Below are 17,339 nucleotides of genomic sequence, written 5' to 3'. Positions count from 1 at the left end.
TGAGGAGGAACTGGGAGAACAAGGGATATGACCAGAAGGCTCTGTCCACATGGCTGGTGAAGAAGAATGCTCCTCTCATGAGCTGGACCACAGTTATTTACCCTTTCTCTTGCCATATCCAGATGGAAGTGCTCTAGGGAGCCCTTGAAAGGTCACGACCACCAGGTTCCCCACCTACCCTGACTGCTCACCTTTCTCTCTCACAGCATCTTTTCTGTCACACAGATTATCCCCTCAGGCCTCTGTTCTCTGTATCCAGCAACCTGGAGACTGGACAGTCACATAAATAAATGTTCAGTGAAGAAGAGGCTCTGGAAAGTAAGAGTCATCTCTTCCTTCTTTTTTCCCACTGTGGTTAAAATAAAAACCCTACAAACCCTGGTGTTGACTATGACTCTCTAGAACTGTCTGATCCACGTAGGTTGTCTGACTTGTTGGACTGACTAGAAATGATGGCTCTGGACAGAAAGCAGGGAGGTCTCCCTTCTCACACACACTGAGGCAGCTGCCCACCTCACCTGCACCCGCGGCTGCAGCAGCTCTACATCTTGGATCCATTGAAAACTATCTCAAAGCAGTGTGCAACCCCAGGATAAATAAAGGAGACAACTTGTGCATTTTAAAGCCTTCCCTTGGTTAACAACTTTGACTAATGATGGCAACAAAATTATTGGAGCCTGCAATAAGCCATCCAGTGGTCAAATAGGTCAGCTTATGGGCAGTATTAAGATTTAAATATCCTTTAAAATTAAACACTTTGGGGTTATTAATGTTTCCTTTCCTCTCAAAATTTTTCTGTTGAGAGGTGGTATGGGAGGAAATGTATTAGCAACAGTAGGATGTGGAGAATAACTCTGAGTACATTAAACATCTGTTGATGGAGCTATTAGCACAGTTTGTAGATACTGCCACCTGGCCCTTATTCCATTTTGCTCCAACTTTAGTGCCTGAAAATATACTGCAGCAATCATGTTCCACTTCTATTAAATCTTTTACTACTGCATTAGGTGGAACATAAGCATCAATCAGTCTTCATTGTGAGAAAAAAAAAAACAAAACAGCTACTTAAGGCAAAATCAAAATGCCAATAAGAAAATGCCAAGGGTTAAATATCACTTAGCATTCAAGTTGGCTGTGTTATGATCTGTGTGAGAGGAAGTCCTTTAAGCAGTAAATGGAGGCAAAGGCACCTAAAGTTTGTATAATCACCTTATTCAGGTGAGAGAATTTCAGCTCCTTCCTCTATAGGTTATTTTCAAATGCAGCATCAGATTCCTCACAGAACTAAATAAGAAGGGGAACTAAATAAGAAGGACCTCAAAATAAAGGTCCCTCTTCCTCAAATATTAAGCCTATACTGGTTGTTCTTTTTTTTTTTTTTGGAAAAAGCATATGAAAAGTACTTGTTGTGAAATCTCATTAGCTTTACAGAGTCCAAATAAAGGCACAAAAAGTTCTCTACTGTTAAGACTAGTCATCCCAGGTTTTCCATTGAACATGGTTTACAACCTACAAAAGCATCCTTCCTTGCTCTGCAACTGACGCTGGCTTCCTTGTTTGCCAGCCTCTCAGCTCCTCCTATATTACTGTTTTCTTCATATACAAAGCTACTCTACTAAAGAAATTCACCTTGCTTGCAAAGGGGCTTCAAGGGATCTCAGGATCCGAAATTTCATTTTTAAGCTCCTCTTTGACAGGTGCCTGCTTGGCCATTTGAAATGTAAGGCCTTGGTCTATGCATCTTTATGGAATGAAGGACTCAGTGATGCACTTGAGCTTTCAGAGAGACTGTTACGGGTCATCTCACCCATACTAACTTGTTCTGTGCACCTGCCGTGTGTTCCAAGTCATGTCCGAATCTTTGTGAGCCCATGGACTGCAGCCTGCCAGTCTCCTCTGTCCATGGGATTTTCCAGGCAATAATACTGGAGTGGGTCTCCATTTCCTTTCCCAGGGGATCTATCTTCCCAACCCAGGGATCAAACCCACCTCTCTTAGTTCTCCTCCACTGGCAGGCGGATTCTAGCCCATCTGGGAAGCCATATCTGCAACTGCCACAGATACATAATGTTCCTTGAAATTGTTCAGCCCTAAAAACAAAACAAAAACAAAAACAGTGTCTTTCTGTGTCCTAGGTGCTATGGTCAAACATCAGCCCCAGTATTACGAGTGAGGATGTGTCCTGCTGCTGGTTTGATGCAGTTGGACTGGCTTATCAGTCATAATCATATCAAAAGCATCTATCTACTTTCCATTCTGTGAGTGGAAGATGTGTTGTGGAGACATTTAAGTCTTTGACATTCTTTGATAATTCAGTCTTGTTACTGCATTTGTTTTTATTCTGCTTCCTTATGTAATTGATGCTTTGGTTTCCTCCTCTGCAAAATGAGGAAAGTGATGCCTGGGTTATATATTTCAAAGATGATAAGTATAAAATGGAAAAATATATACCATGAAGTACAATATAGCTACTGAAAGCATAATCTTTCACCTTTCTCCCACCTTCCCATTCCCAATGTCGTTACCCGAGTTTAGAAACATTTTATCCCTTACCTACCTTATCTCTATTCTGCCAATTTGTAAAACACTAAAAACAACCCCCAAACCCCCTCTCTTTCCTCTGCTTACTGAAATACCATTGATTCTTCAAGATTCAACCAACATACTTTTCCCTCCCTGGACCTCCCAGTTCTCCCAGAATTGCTTACCTATCAAATTTTGTATTACACTATTAGCTTCTGATAAGTCTGTCTTTTCATTTAAACTGTAAGTTCTTTGGTAGAAGAAGTCCTGTTTTGGTTACCTTTTCTTCCTCTACAGTACCTAGCATAGTGCTTGAAAAACTAGTTTCTTGAATTGAATTGAATCAATGGAATGAGGCTAGTGAAAAGATCTGGCTAAGACCATTACCATACTAAGACCAAAATACATCTCTCGCCAAATTCTGTTGGCCAAATCCTTTAGTCTTTATATTCAGGACCTCTTGGCAGCATTTGATGTGGCTGAGCACTTTCCTTTGTGAAGCACATTTTCCTGTGGGTTTTTAGGACACCACCCACTCCTTCCCCCCACCCCGCCCCACCACTTTACTATTTCTCCAATTTATTTTCTGACTCCCCTTCCTCTGTTCACATCTAAATGCTAGAACATCCCAGAATTCTATCCTTAATCCTTCACCCTCTCTACTAACTTCTAGATAATATCACTTTATCTGATGCCAAGAAATATCACCAATATACCGTCAATTCTTATTTATGTCTCCAGTTCAGAGTGCTCTCCTGAATTCTGGACTTATCCATTTTCCATTATCCATTGAGGTTCCACTGTGATGACCGATTGTCATCTTAAATTGAACATGCACAGTGCAAAATGCTTGATTCTCTTCCACTCCTTCCCAAGTCTAGTTGGTCCCCATATCCCCTTCAAGTTGATTAGGTCAAAAATCTAGGAGTCATCTTTCACTTAACCCTTCATATCTTACATCAAATCCATCAGCAAGGCTGGTGACCTCTCCCTACAAAACATATCTCACATCTGACCCCTTCTTCCATCCCCACCACTACAGTGCTAGGCTAAGCCTCCATCACCTCTTGCCTGGACGTTGTGAACTTCTAACTTTCAACCTTTCCCTGCAGTCTTTTCTTCACTCTAGTGTCAAAGGAAACTGTTAAAAAGCACAAGTGCCTTCATGTGCATTAAACTCCTCCAAAGGCTTCTTATTGGATTAGAATATAATCTAAACTTTTACCTCATCGTCTGCAAGGCTCTGAACTTTGCCTAAGTCTTCTGGCTTATATCCTGTACTTTCTTTCTGGAACACTCCACTCCCGCAAGGCACTCTCACTGTCAGTTGCCTGAGACACTCTTCCCTCTGATCATCGCATCGTTCCTCCTCATGATTCAGGTCTCAGCTCAACATCCCCCTCAGAGAGACTTTCCGTGACCAATCTGGCCATGGTAGCCTTGCCTCCCACCCAAGAGCCCTCTACTCCATCATTTTATTTTATATTCTTACTAGAAATTAATACTGTCAGCAATTATCTACTCCTTTTCACATTTAGTGTTTGTCTCCACCAACAGTATTCTTGGGTTTCCCTTATAGCTCAGCTAGTAAAGAATCCGCCTGTAATGTGAGAAACCTGGGTTCAATCCCTGGGTTGGGAAGATCCCCTGGAGAAGGGAAAGGCTACCGACTCTAGTATTCTGGCCTGGAGAATTCCATGGACTGTATAGTCCATGGGGTTGCAAAGAGTCAGACATGACTGAGCGACTTTAACTTTCCACCAACTCCTCTTTGAATCAGAAGTTTATTCTTGCTCACTATTGTAACAGTGGGCAATGCCTGACCTGTAGTGAATACACAACAAATACCCGATGACTGAATGGAACATCTGTTTCATGTATTCATCGAGCAAACAATCATTTACCATGCTCTGTGTACAGGCCCTGAAGATGCACTGCTGATATCAGTGCTTGCAAGAGTAGTAGAGGAGATGAGCAAGTAAACAGAAACACACAAGACAGTAGCTCAATGCTTGATGAGGGACAGGTGGAAGCCCCAGCAGCGTCTAAATGAGACGTGCAACACAGACATGGAATGGCTGTGGGAGATTTGGGAAAAGACTTTCGGGAAGAGAGTGTATTAGGTTTCTACTGCAGTTACAGCAAATTACAACCAATTTAGCATCTCTACACAGCAGCCATTTAGTATCTCACAGTTGTATAGATCAAAAGTCCTACTGAGGGCTTCCCTGGTGACTCAGCACTAAAGGATCCACCTGCCAATGCAGGAGACATGGGTTCAATCCCCGATTCAGGAAGATCCCCCCTGCTGCAGAGGAACTAAGCCCATGTGCCACAACTACTGACCCTGGGCTCCAAAGCCCGTGAGTCTCAAACACTGAAGCCTGCGTGCCCTGCATCCTGTGCTCTGCAACAAGAGCAGCCACTGCAGTGAGAAACCCATGCATTGCAGCTAGAGATAAGCCCACGCAGCAACAAAGACCTAGCATAACCCAAAATAAGATAAATAAATATATAAAAAATTTTAATACTTTTAAAAAAGTCCCACTGGGTTCAGCTGGTTCTCAGAGTTTCACAGACCAAAATCCCCTTCTTTTGGGGCAGTGTTCCTTTCTGGAGACTCTGGGGTTATGTGTTTCAGATCATTCAAACCAGCCAAATTCAGTTTCATGGAGTCGTAGGACTGCTAGTATTTCCTCCTTGCTGTCAGTCAGGTGCCAGTCTTTGTGCCTGGAAATCACATACAGTTCTTCTCAGGCTTTCCATGTAGCCTGCCTCCAATCATGGGGCATCAAATCTCTCATGCTTCGAGTCTCTGCAACTTCCTTTTCTGTGGCATCCCTCTGCTGCCTCCAGTCAGGAAAAGTTCTTCACTCTTAAGTCCTGGTGATTATAGGGGGCCTATCTGGATAATCCAGGATAACTTTCCTTCTTTACAGTCTGTAATGTGAATTACATCTGTAAAGTCACGTTTGGCAAGTATTGTTCAGTTGCATCTGACTCTGTGGACAGCAGCACTCCAGGCTTCCCTATCCTTCACCATCTCGCAGAGCTTGCTCAGACTCATGTCCATTGAGTCGGTGATGCCATCCAACCATCTCATCCTTTGTTGTCCCATTCTCCTCCTGCCTTCAATCTTTCCCAGCATCAGGGTCTTTTCCAGTGAGTTAGTGAATATAACAGCATAATTACAGTTTCTGGGGATTAGGATATAGACATCTTTGAGGGGGCATTATTCTACTGTAAAGTAGATGCCTAATCTAAATCTTGCAGATTAATTGGAAGTTTTCCAGGCAAGAAAATTGAGAAGAACATGCCAAGCAAAAAAAAAAAAAAGAGAATCACAAATCCTTGCCAGTCATTCCACATGGCTAGAACACTGGGAAGTGAGTGTGTGGGAAAGGTATAGGACAAAACATCTGGCTAGAGAGGGGGCCAGAAAATAGACACTGAAGGCAAGTTTGAACTTTATCACAAGGTCAACCAAGAGCCACCAAGGGCTGGGAGTTAATGATGGGATAAATTGCTTTGTGTTGTTGTCTAGTCATCCAGTCATGTTCAACTCTTTGTGACACTATGGACTGCAGCCCGCCAGGCTTCTCTCTCCACGGGATTTCCCAGGCAAGAATACTGGAATGGGTTGCATACCCTTCTCCAGGGGATCTTCCCGACCCAGGGATCGAACTTGCGTCTCCTGCATGGCAAGCGGATTCTTTACCCTTGAGCCGCCAGGGAAGCCCAGTGGAATTAATGGAGAACAGCAATACCACACGAGGCTGAGTTTGCTCTACGAGCAGAAGAACTTGTATATAAAAATATGTGAACACTTCTGTGATCCAACAAGTGAGGAAGAGGAAGTGGCTGATTATGCAAAAATCTGTGTAAAATGCTCCAGGTCACCTGGTGAAGATTCGGGTGCTCTGATCCTTACCAAAAAGGATCATGAAAGGATTCTCAATCCATAGTAATATGTATATATTACAATAATAATATACATATAATTATACACATTAAAAATTTTACACATTTGTACTATATATAGTTTTAAATCATTATATAAATTTGTAAATATCTATAATATAATAGAATTTATTCTGAATCATCTGGATGTTCTCATCAAGATTGTCTAATCCAGTTGTCATTGGATTTTGGCCCCTACAGCTGAGTGTGTGTATATGTTTCCATGGTCCAGCTCTTAATGAGAAAACAGCAAAAGCAGACCCAATGATTCATTCATGCTAAGTGAAGGCCAAATGATCTGTGCCTGCTGTCTGAATGACAGTATCACAGGAGAACAGAGAACAGAAGTGATGGGAGATGGGAGTCTCCGCGTTGAACTCATCAGTGAGAGTACGCTCAGCACAAAACCTACAACCCAGCAGTAGGCATCATGTCATGTTTCAAATAGAAACTTGGTTTCAGCAAAACAAAACCATCTGTTATATTAAATTAAATATTAATATGAATAGTGTTGGTTTTATAGTTTTGTTTATATATAATTTGAACTTTCATCTTGTTTAATAAGGTTTATATCTAATTTTGTAGGTTGACATATATGTAGAGATTATTACATATAAGATTGATTTAACACTGGGGAGGGAGTTCATAAAAATAATTTTTATTTGTAATTCAAATTTCAGAAATGCAACTCTATTGTTTTAGTTATTTGACTGCTACCCTTCATAGGACAGGTGATTATATTTCAGTCATGTAACTGAGCAGAAGGTAGAAAAGAAATAAGATGACTTAGAGAATTGTAGTATCAAAACATTTTTGAATTTGAAATGGAAATTATCTAGTTTCATAGCGGCTTTTATCTATACTGAAGAGTTCTATGCTACAAGCATATATACTTCTCTTTATTTTGTCATATGTTAATTGTATTTTATATATGAATGAAAAACACCATAATCTTTTTTTTTTTTGCTGGTTAGTAGTTATTTTTTTAAGTTGCATTTTTAATTGGAGGATAATTGCTTAACAACATTGTGTTGGTTCTGCCATACAACAATCTGCATCAGCCATAAGTATACATATATCCCCTTCCTCTTGGAACTGTCTCCCACTCCCTTCACCCCACCCCTCTAGGTTATCACAGAGAACCAGGCTGAGCTCCCTGTGTTATAAAGCAACTTCCCACTATCTATCTATTTTACACATGATAATGTATCTATTTCAATGCTACTCTCAGTTCATCCCACCCTCTCCTCCCCTTACTGTGCCCACAAGTCCATCCTCTACATCTGCGTCCTTATTCCTGCCCTGCAAATTGGTTCTTCAGTACCATTTTTCTGCTGTTGTTGTTGTTCAATCACTCTGCTGTGTCCAACTCTTTGCGACCCCATGGACTGCAGCATGCCAGTCTTCCCTGTCCTTTACCATCTCCCGGCATTTGTTCAAACTCATGTCCATTGAGTCAATGATGCCATCTAACCATCTCATCCTCTGTCATCCCCTTCTTCTCCTGCCTTCAGTATTTCCCAGCATCAGGGTCTCTTCCAATGAGTTGGCTCTTCACATCAGGTGGCCAAAGTATTGGAGCTTCAGCTTCAGCATCAGTCTTTCCAAAGAATATTCAGGGTTGATTTGCTTTAGGACTGACTGGTTTGATCTCCTTGCTGTCCAAGGGACTCTCAAGAGTCTTCTCCAGCACCATTTTGTTAGATTCCTTATATATGCGAAAAATGCCAGAATTTTTGTAATGAAAAATCTGTATCTATTTTTGTGCTAAAGTTCCTGTTTAGAATATTAAAAGTTTAAGAATTAAAAGGACTGTTAAATTCAACTCATCACATACACACAAACACACATACACATACCTGTCATAAAAAACAACAAGGACTAGAGTTGAACAAGGACAACTTTCAGGACTTATGTTTTTTATATCTTAGACCCGTAGTAAGTCAGGCTTGTTTATGACTTGTACCTATAGCCCCCTATACCTCTTCATCCAACTCACAGCAGTGTCCAAGGTCTGTCTTCCCTACTGGACTTAGCTCTGCAAAGCTACAGGTCTCTTCTGCCTGATTCCTGCTGTATCCACGTCGTTGAGCACATATCATTGGGAAGGAGAGGAGGGGAGGGGGAAAAGATGGGCCAAGAAATGAGATGGATGGATGTGAAGGAGGAAGGAAGAAGGACTGAAAAGGAAGGATGGAAGAGGGAGCTAAGGAGGAAATGCAGTGAAAGAGAAAGAAACCTAGTTCAGGACTCTGAACTCCCAGTCTACTCTTTCTACTATATCATACTCAGTGATGAAGTAAAGTGAACATATTAGTCGCTCAGTTGTGTCTGACTCTTTGTGACCCCATGAACTGTAGCCCGCCAGGCTCCTCTCCCCATGGAATTCTCCAGGCAAGAATACTGGAGTGGCTGGCCATTCCCTTCTCTAAGGGATTTTCCCAACCCAGGGATCAAACCCAGGTCTCCTGCATTGCAGGAGAGTGGAATACATTCTTTTTTTTATGCTTAATATTTTTATTTTTATTATTTATTTTTATTTTACTTTACAATTCTGTATTGGTTTTGCCATACATTGACATGAATCCACCACGGGTGTACATGCGTTCCCAAACATGAACCCCCCTCCCACCTTAAATGTATAGAATCCAGGCAGATTCTTTACTGTCTGAGCCACCAGGGAAGCCCAACATACTTGGTGAAACCTTAAATCTACATTTTTTAAAAAAGGGTTTACACTTGAGATTATAATCTTGCTGTCATACAAAAAGCCCCACAAGAATAGATGCCAGCTTACCATGATACCATAATAGAAGAAAGCTCCATGGAGACACCCCTGCCTATATTTTACTAAACCTATATTCTCAAGCTTCACACAATGTCTAGCATTTAGTGTGTTTCCAAAAAATATTTATTGGATAAATGTACGTAGGTATCAGGGAAAGAATAAGGAAAAATGGTGCAACCAATTCATAAACATTTGTAAGTCTCAGTCAAAAGATTCATCTGTCTATTTTTATAAGAAAATCAAAATACCTCCTCAGCAAATGGATTACAAAATAACAGTCTTGAATCTGATGTTGTAAGATGAGAATTCTCATTTACAAGGGAGAATACATATAGAGGGAATTATTAGGTTGCTGCAAACATACCTGCAGTTTCAGATTGAATTTTAAATCATTATTACTAGGCTCAAACATATCTTTATTAATCAAAATAGGAACCATTACAATCAACACATTTTTGCCAACTAGAAATAAGTTTTTTTATTCCTGTAGCATAAAACTCCATGCTTTGGGATTCAACAAGCTCTTGTAAAGCATTTTATGCATCCTGGGGCCCTTTCTGTTGACCAACGCTGGCTGCAGGCGTTGCAGCTTTGGGTGCATCTCATCGATTTGCTGAGCACACTTCTCAGATATAATGCTTTCGCTGGGATTTGGACAGCTGTAGTGGATCCAATAGGCAGCAGACTACCAAGCAGTGACCCTGACCTCTTTTTGGTGCAAATCTGGCTTTAGGAAGTGCTTTGGAACTTCTCGGTCCAAGCACTGAGCTCGTCATTGCCATCTGTCACATAAAATCCACTTTTTGTCACGCATCACAATCGGATTGAGAAATGGTTTGCTGTTGTTGCATAGAATAAGACCACACTTCAAAATGACGATTTTTTTTTCACTTGTGGCCAGCTCATGAGGCACCCGCTTTCCAATTTGTTTCAAATGCCAAAAAACTGTAGGATGGTCAATCCTGGGTTCTTTGGAAACTTCTTCTGTAGTTGTAAGAGGATCAGCTTCAATAATTGCTCTCTATTAGTTGTTGTCTACTTCCAATGGTCAGCCACTGAGCTCCTCATCTCCAAGTTTCCCATCTCCTTTACGAAACTTCTTGAACCACCACTGCACTGTATGTTAGCAGTTCCCGGGCCAAGTGCATGGTTGATATGGCAACTTGTCTCTGCTGCCTTATGACCCATTTTGTACTCAAATAAGAAAATCACTCAAATTTGCTCTTTGTCCAACAACATTTCCATAGTCTAAAATAAATATAAAATACATAGCAAGTAATGTCATTAACAAAAAATAAATCAAGCAATGTGCATCAAAATGATGTATAACATAACCACACTTATTTAAGTATGTATCCCAATATCAAAGACAAATTTCAACAATGCAAAAACGGCAATTACTTTTGCACCAAAAATCAAGTTAAATATTTTAGTAAAACGTTAGAGAAAGAAATTTGCTTTCTCTAAAATAAAGATTAGACAGCTGACAAGAAGACACAATGATCTCTCTCAATGGAATCAAGTACATAGAAACTGCCCGAAGAATGAATGACTGCTCTTAACCAGTTGTGCTGCACAAGATCACGTGTAGATGCTGCAGATCCAGGAAGAGTTAAAAAAAAAAATCAGTGGAAAATCAAGTAATAGGTGAGACTGGAGAAGCAGTCAGGAGTCAGGAAATCTTGTAATCAGCGGTGAGATGAGGGATCTCAGTTTTTGCAGCGTGGAGTGGTGAAGAGGGTCCAGGCTTTGAAACTGACTGACTTGGATGCGGGCACTCACCATCTATCTGACTTTGAATAGGTTACTTGCTCTCTTTGAGCTTCAGGTTTTTTATGTACAAAGTAAGAGCAATGCCATTTGCATTAGGGTTAGTGTGTATAGAGCTACTGGCCTACAATAGGTTCTCAACAAGTGGTATTTTAAGTTACCATCATCATTATTAAAATCATCCCAGATTTGGGACCTCTGAATATACAGAGGAAAACAAAAAATTAAAACACTTGGATGACTTCACTTTTGCATTTCTAACAAGCTCCTAGGTGATGCCAAAAAGGGCTTCTTTCTCCATGGACTATATTTAAGAAACCAGGTTAGACCCTTTCAGAATCTCTGGCCCTCCTCCAGAACTAAAGTTCCACAAGTTCTCCAAGTGATTCCCATGTGCAATGAAGTCTGAGACACACTAATTGATAGTATAGATTTTCCGATGCAAGATCAGAGGATGAGGTGGGGAGTTCTTTCTATAAAAGAAAGTATGCGGATGAATTTACATTGCTCTCAAAAACAACAGCTGAAACTCCAATACTTTGGCCACCTGATGCGAAGAGCTGACTCACTTGAAAAGACTCTGATGCTGGGAAAGATTGAAGGTGGGAGGAGAAGGGGACGACAGAGGATGAGATGGTTGGATGGCATCACTGACTCAATGGGCATGAGTTCGAGTAAACTCCGGGAGTTGGTGATGGACAGGGAGGCCTGGCGTGCTGCGATTCATGGGGTCACAAAGAGCTGGACACGACTGAGCGACTGAGCTGAATTGAAAAAACAACAATTTTAATGGGACTTATTATGTCTAGAATTTTCTTCTGAGTTCTGTAGGAAGAAAGGCCCATTGAGGAGGTGGCTGATGACCAGGAGGGGCAGACCCACCTTCACTCTCACCACAGAAGCTATGCCAGTGCCAATCTCCTTTGCTTTTTATAGAATGATGGTTTGGTAGAGCTGGGCTGCGATGTTCTTAGAGTGTTATCAAAGAGGCCAAAGTAGATCAGCTGTTACCAGGGTCCCATAAGCCCTTCTGTCTGTGGTTTGGTTCATCTCCAAAGGCAGCAAGTAGAAAAGGCACTAGTGCTTCCGCCTGTCCACAGAGCTAACTGCCCCTCCCTGTGCACAAAAAGCACTGACTCTAACCTCGCCTTTGCAATATTCCCGATCTTTATCAGGGGGGCATGTTGAGGGATCGCTGGTTGGAAACATGTTCCTGTCCAGGCTCTTTCCTTAACCTAAAGTGGGCAGCCCAGAAATGCAGAGAGGCTCCTACCTCACCACTGACCAGGCTCTGAGAAAATGGAAATCAAGAAGGAAAAGGGATTTGGGAAAACTAAATAAAGGGAGAGAATTTAAAGGATATTTCTAACTCTGAAGAGGATTAGTATCAGAGAAAGGAGAATCTTGGCTTCGTGTCCCCTGGCTCTAAATTACCTCAAGAATCTTCCTCTGACTGTGGGGTTGGAACAAAATAGGATCTGCTTCTGGATACTTGGTTATCAGCCTGGAGCTCCAGGGTCTATAAAATAAAGGTAAAGGAGGAAACGGGCTCTTAAAGGAACAGTGTGTCTAAACACAGACTGTCTGATTGAAGCAGCCTCACCCTCTCTGGGGTCTGCAAATCCATGGGCACTGCTCCCCCTGCTGGATCTTGCGATTGTTGTTTTGTCCAAAGTCATGTCTGACTCTTCGTGACCTTAAGGACTGTAGCCCGCCAGGCTCCTCTGTCCATGGGACTTTCCAGGCAAGAATACTGGAGTGGGTTGCCATTCCCTTCTCCAGGGGGATCTTCCAGACCCAAGGATCAAACCCTCATCTCCTGCATTAGCAGGCGGATTCTTTACCACTAAGCCACCAGCAAAGGTCTTGCTGGATCTGCTAGAGGAGATTGCCTGATTTATTAATTCCAAAATCCCTCATTCATTCAATCCGCCCTCCAAGCAACTGCTCTGAAGTGCAAAACAATATTTTGAAGGTATGGGGAGAATAAAACCAGTTTATATTTTCCAGACAGTCGGTTACTGGATGAAAAAAAAAAACAATTTATTTTCCACAGGAAAGAAAAATATAAACAAAGGGCCCCTGGTGGAGACATATTCTAAATAGCATTGATATAAAAATATTCTTAGAAAAGATGTGTAAACATTCTCCATGTGCTAGAGAAGCAACACGAATGCAGGTTCCTCTCCTCTTTTTCTGTCCCACCAACCCCACAGCAAGGATAGCACGCAGGCCTTTCCTCTTTATGGTGAACAGGCTTCAGTGGCAGGTGCTGTGTTATTGAAAAGGACCCAGAAAAAACAGTAAGAATGAACAGCTTACCATGGACACAACATAATTTACTAAAAATGTTTCCCTCTTTCTACCTTTTCTTTCTTATTTTCCATTTCTAAGTAGAAAGGAAGATTTCCCTTTCATGAGATAATTTTAATATGGATAACTTCAAACCTATACAAAAGTGAAAAAAATAGTACTCACCTTCCTATACTCCCCACACAGCTCCCACAGTTATCAACACAAGCCGATCTTGTGTCTGTACCCTCACCAGCTTCCCCTGGTACTATTAGTAACAAGTAACTTTCACACATATTGATTCATTCACAATCTTTCAGTATTTATTCTAAAAGATAAGAACTATTCCTGACCGTAAATATATTATCATCATTACACCTAGAAAATTAATAAATTCTTAATACTGGATACCCAGTAAATGTTTAAATTCGGATTGCCCATACATGCCATTAACTTTTTAATAATTTGTTGGAATTAAGTTCCTAATAAGGTCCACACATTGGTTTGGTGGATAAATCTTTTAAGGTAAATTTTAATCAATACATTGCTCCCTTCTTCTTTTTCTTGCAGTTTATTTTTAATGAAACCAAGTTTTTTGTCCTATAGAATTTTCTTCATTCTGAATTTTGCTGATTGCATCTCTGTGATATAGCTCCATAAGTTTGGGCTTCCATATATTAGTACTTGGATCTAGAGCCTTGCCAGGTTCAATTTTTTTTTTTTTTGAGCAAGACTGCTTCATAGGCAATGGCACCCCACTCCAGTACTCTTGCCTGGAGAATCCCATGGATGGAGGAGCATGGTAGGCTGCAGTCCATGGGGTCGCTAAGAGTCGGACATGACTGAAGGACTTCACTTTCACTTTTCACTTTCATGCATTGGAGAAGGAAATGGCACCCCACTCCAGTGTTCTTGCCTGGAGAATCCCAGGGACAGAGAAGCCTGTTGGGTGCTGTCTATAGGGTCACACAGAGTCGGGCACGACTGACGTGACTTAGCAATAGCAGCAGCAGCTTCATAGGCAGTGTGTTTTTCCATCCAGAGACATCTAATGTCTGCTTATCACTCCTTTAGTTCTGTTATCAGCTACTGATGCTCAATGCCTAAACAATTAATTCATTGTGATATTCTAATTCTATATTTTCTCATTCATTTAACTGGAATTGTTCTATGGAAGTATACTTCTACTTGGTTACCCAGTGATATAGTTTTGATAGGAAAGGCAAGATAAATGACTGATTTTTCTTTATTTGCCAGTTATCAAAATAATGCTCCAAAGGTGACTGATTAGTTTAATTCTACTCATGTGTCCTTAAACCACCTCTAAGACTCATCTTTGAATGGTTGGGTTTTGACACTTTTCACAGGTTACCAGAAACCAGGTATAGATTTGCTTTTTCCATTATTATTCTATCAATTTTACAGTGAAGTTAATTTTCAATCTTTTAGTTGGCTAGGTCTCTTTTTCCATCCAGCTTGGGTTTACTTTGTTCTTTCTTGCATAACCTTGAATATTTATTCATAATCAGACTTTCTCTCAGTCTCACATATAAGCCTACACACTCATTTATTTATTTGTTTATCCATTAAACAATGTCTGTGTGTATTAAGTCGCTTCAGTCATGTCCAACTCTTTGTGACCCTATACACTATAGCCCACCAGGCTCTTCAGTCCATGGGATTCTCCAGGCAAGAATACTGGAGTTGATTGGCATGTCCTCCTCCAGGGGGTCCTCCCAACCCAGGGATTGAACACTTGTCTTTTCTGTCTCCTGCATTGGCAGGCTGGATCTTTACCACTAGCACCACCTGGGAAGCCCAAAACAATGCCTATTTTGGGTCAACTACTTGCCAGGCACTCCCTTTCTTCTTGAATTACATTCCAAAGTGGAAGACAGGAATCACAGATACATAGACACAAAGACACACACACACACAACTCGCAATAAAAGAAACTTCCCATTTCTGTTTTCAGTTTCAATGTCATCCTCTTAGTCTTGTTTGCCTTTTTTCCCATGAGGGTTGGCATCAGTTATAAAGCCTTCTTAGTTATAGGAATGAAACTGTGTTTTGGTTAAAAGTTAGCAGGAGAGCAACTGCACTGTGAATGTATATGTGTCTTTGCATGAAATGTTCCACATACTGCTGTGCTTGACCCAGCCCACGGTTAATCAGGGAAATTTTTGGACTAGAAACCGTGTCTCTGACAACAGCATCGCAGGCCAGGTGACAGAGACTAGTCATCACTAGTGTGCTAAATTCTTTGGGGCAGGAGTACACATTTTGTTATTGGGAATACTTTATTTCTGTACCTCCAGTAACTTATCTTTTTTTTTTTTAATTTTTTGCCACACAGCAAGTGGGATTTTCATTCTCCGACCAGGGATCAAATTCTTGTCCCCTGCATTAAGCATGAAGTCTTAACCACTAGACCACCAGGGAAGTCCACTAGCATTTCTTAACATGATGCATATTTGAATCTCCTGGTGAGCTTATAAAAATGACTGATGCGAGGCCATAGGTGAATAAATCAGAATCTTTATCAGGCAGTGGTTATGGGGATTGTTGTAAAAGCTTCACAGATGCTTCCAATATGCAACCAGGATTGAAAACATAAGCCTGAATTTACAGGCTTTTTACTAGGTAATGAGAGCCGTGACCAAATGAAGCAAGCTCCCCAATATCGTCAGTAGAGGGCAGCATGGCCCCAATAATTAAATAATCCAAACTGTCTCTCTGGACTAGCCCATAGATTTTTTTCAGCATTCTAAATTAAATATTCTGATTTCACAAAATTGTAAAATATAAGCTTTAACTATATTTTGTAATTCTATAAACTTTAAATTAATTTATAAATTAAACTACTAATATAAATTCTGAGTACAATTCAGCTATTTCAACAATACTGAGGTTATTTTAAACTACATTATTTTACAGCAACATTATTTCAAACTACAGATAAAATAACTTTAAGTGATGCCAGAATAAATAATTATTAGAGTTTGATGAAAGTTATGGAATATATTTCTGGATTTGGTAAATTATTTTTAAAAATTTTAATAATAAGAATTGTCAGCATGACTGATTTTCAGCCTAGAAGATCAAACTAAATATTTTGGCAGGAATATCTGGAAAGAATTTCTAGGAATGTAATTCACGAAGCTATGTGAATAACCAATAAATGTTTGCTGTATTAGATTCAGCAGATAAGAGAAGTCCTGAGTCAATAACCCAGTTCCATCTTACATAAAGATTCTCATTTATCTGAAACATAAAAATATGTGCTACTTTTAAATGGCCTTTACATCTACCTTGTATTTAACGTGAATGGGGCCCAGTTATAAGGTGGTGGAGAGTGCAGTCCATCTGATAAAGATGAGGTTGAAAAGGAATAATCTTCTTTGGGAGGAGAGTTAGTTGGTAGTCATTTACTATTGGAGAAAAAATATCAGGTTTCTTACACAGGCTTTTACAGCACCAAATGGATCTTCTTTCCTTCTTACCTTCACTCACTGTGAAAATATAATAAGCTTTAACAGAAGAATCATTTCCAAGAACTAAAAATCCCACAATAAAGGTCTAAAAATCAAAGGCCTAGTTTTACAGTGGAATCTGTTATCAGCCCTATTGCTCTGTACTTTTTCACATTTTGGTACCATTTCAGGTGAGTACTAAATAAATCTAGTTGTGTGAAGAATTAATACAGCTAAATCCAACAAAATGAACACATTCTCATATTCATATATATATATATGTAGTCATTTGCATTTTTAAAACATCCTTATCTATAAACACATGCGTATAAACAACCCCACACCCTCTTTACCCATTGACACTGGATTTCAATAAAATCATATTTCTATTAAAATTTAAGTTCCAGCCATAAACTATAGCGAAATACTCTCATTAATGTAAAAATAGTCATTCAATAATACAGCCTCAAAATTCACATAAACTGCAGCCTTTCACTTCAGAAGTCCTGACATATATGCACACAAGACTTGAG

The sequence above is a fragment of the Oryx dammah genome, unplaced genomic scaffold (assembly GCF_014754425.2).
Source record: "Oryx dammah isolate SB20612 unplaced genomic scaffold, SCBI_Odam_1.1 HiC_scaffold_4, whole genome shotgun sequence".
NCBI lineage: Eukaryota > Metazoa > Chordata > Mammalia > Artiodactyla > Bovidae > Oryx > Oryx dammah.
The sequence above is the reverse complement of the archived record's forward strand: the minus strand, read 5'-3'. Positions refer to the sequence as shown.